Source organism: Saccopteryx leptura, chromosome 6 (genome assembly GCF_036850995.1).
Source record: "Saccopteryx leptura isolate mSacLep1 chromosome 6, mSacLep1_pri_phased_curated, whole genome shotgun sequence".
Classification (NCBI taxonomy): domain Eukaryota; kingdom Metazoa; phylum Chordata; class Mammalia; order Chiroptera; family Emballonuridae; genus Saccopteryx; species Saccopteryx leptura.
The window spans coordinates 50,015,320-50,017,630 of NC_089508.1; the positions used below are offsets into that span (position 1 = coordinate 50,015,320).

Consider the following 2,311-nt stretch of genomic DNA (forward strand, 5'->3'; position numbering starts at 1 on the left):
CCAGCCTTCTGCTTTACACTTGGGAGAGGCTGTCCCAGTTTTATAGCACTAAAGTCCTGCACCCTGAACAACCCTTACTTCCCGAGAAAACCCACGGGAATGGGTCACCCTATCAGTACAAACACATTCATCTACATTTGTTGTTTTGTCCATTTTGCAAAAATGACAAAACGGTTATAAAAATTATGGCACATTTGCCTGGCCGGTTGGCTCAAGTGATAGAGACGGTTGGCCTGGCGTGCAGAAGTCCTGGGTTCAATTTCCCGGCCAGGGCACACAGGGAGAAGCGCCCATCTGCCTCTCCACCCCTCCCCTCTCCTTCCTCTCTGTCTCTTCTTCCTCTCCCACAGCGAGGCTCCATTGGAGCAAAAGATGGCCTGGGCACTGGGGGATTTGATCCTTGGCTCTGCCCAGGCGCTAGAGTGGCTCCTGGTCACAACAGAGCGACGCCCCGGAGGGGCAGAGCATCGCCCCCTGGCTGGGCAGAGCGTCACCACCCCTGGTGGGCAGAGCATCGCCCCCTAGGTGGGGCAGAGCTTCGCCCCCCTGGTGGGCGTTGCCGGGTGGATCCGGTGGGCACATGCGGAGTCTGTCTGACTGTCTCTCCCCGTTTCCGGCTTCAGAAAAATACAGAAAAAAAAGAAAAAGAAAAAAGAAAAAAAAACTATGGCACACTTTTAACATCTACATATACATAATAACTCACTTATATAACACCCCAAATGTACAGTTCATTATATTTGGGTTATTCATAGGAATTTTTCTCAGTGTTAATTTACACATAGCAGCTCCAGTAATGGCACAAATTGAAAAATTGTAAGATAGACTCTCTTCTTATCTATTTTTTTAAAGAAAATATTATTTAAATATTCCTATCTTGTTATTAATTTCTAAATGTCAGAGTTATCAGTCATGACTTGAAAACACATTAAAGCAAGTCCTTGTTGAAAACAATCTCCACATTGTTCTTAATGACCTTGATATCCATTTAGCCATATATTGGGACTAGAAGCGTATATCATAAGTTATTTCTTTTCATTCCTGTTATTCTATTTCTATGACTTCAGGAATAGCCTCATATACATGACACATCTAAATTCTAAATGTTAAGGCCCTGTGAATGCCAGGCCTGGGCTAGATAGGCTCAGAGGGGTTTGGAGTGGAGTAGTCAGTGGTTATCTCACCATTAAAGAGGCAAAATTCAAGAGACTTAGGAGGGTAAATTACCAAAGGCAAAGTAAGCTTGCCCCTGGTGCAGACAATCAAGGACACTGATGAGAATTTTAATACAATAATAAAACTAACTGAAAGGTGATCTGCTTTTAATCACCACTGTACGTTGACAATTCTAATAAACATCAATGATAAAATACTCTTCCCTAAAAAACAGTATGTTGTTGGTCTAACATTCTAAACAATAGCAGTGATGACTCTAGTTCTAAGACTACAGATAAGGGAAGCTTTGAATTAGCACTTTTGTTTACCACTTATACTTTAGCAGACATCATCCTGTTTGTGGAAGCTTTCCTGGAGAGCTCCTGGTTATACAGTTGGCTCTGATGCACTCAGCTAAGCACTTTTTCTCTTTTTTAAAAAAGCAGGAGAGCACGAACACTGTCCCCACAACCACAAGCTATGTAGCCAACTTTCCCACATCTGGGGAAATCGCAGGGGTCAGCACATCCAGAGTGCAGTGAACAAGCCTCGCCCTGGGAAAACCACCTTTGTGAGCATGGGATCTACCCGGCCAGGTAAGTAAGCACTTTGTTTTGAGATAAAGTTCAAACCGTTCAGAATTTTCTGAGCTCTTGTTGGCATAGTGTGTGCCTCCAGCGCTTGTGATATGACATACCCCTGCATTGAGACAGTGGTGTTGACGTAGGCAGTGATGGCACACTGTTGAAAGATGAAGAAGCAGAGCCTGAGGTCCTTCAAGTCTGTCATTCTTTGTGACCTCAGAGAGGTTTTAGTTTTTGTTTTTTAATTTAAAATAGAAAACAGTAAAATATTGTGCCAATTTTGAGTTATGTCTCAAAAATATGAGATATAATTATATGTCAGTGAGTGCAAATTTTAGTTCATACAAGAAATATCTTTAAATTTTATATCAGTTCTTTTAAAATAGTTGTTATAAAACTAAGAAACAAATCAAGAAAGTTATTACTGATTATTACAGAAACTAATTTTGTCACAGAGCAAATAAGGGCGTGTTAAGTGTTAGTATTTACCTGTATTGCTTTAACATTAACTTTTTCTATTTTGTTTTCATCTTTTGTTTGTAAAGTCAAGTGACTTTCCAAAGATCATACAA

The 2,311-nt window shown here is 41.0% G+C and overlaps 1 non-coding gene across 1 annotated transcript; it reads right to left on the bottom strand.

Annotated features, from left to right (window-relative positions):
- Positions 1-1,597: 1,597 nt before the first annotated feature.
- LOC136377682 (U1 spliceosomal RNA) lies at positions 1,598-1,759 on the bottom strand. Its single transcript, XR_010746359.1, has one exon. It is a non-coding gene; the product is annotated as a U1 spliceosomal RNA (small nuclear RNA).
- Positions 1,760-2,311: the final 552 nt, after the last annotated feature.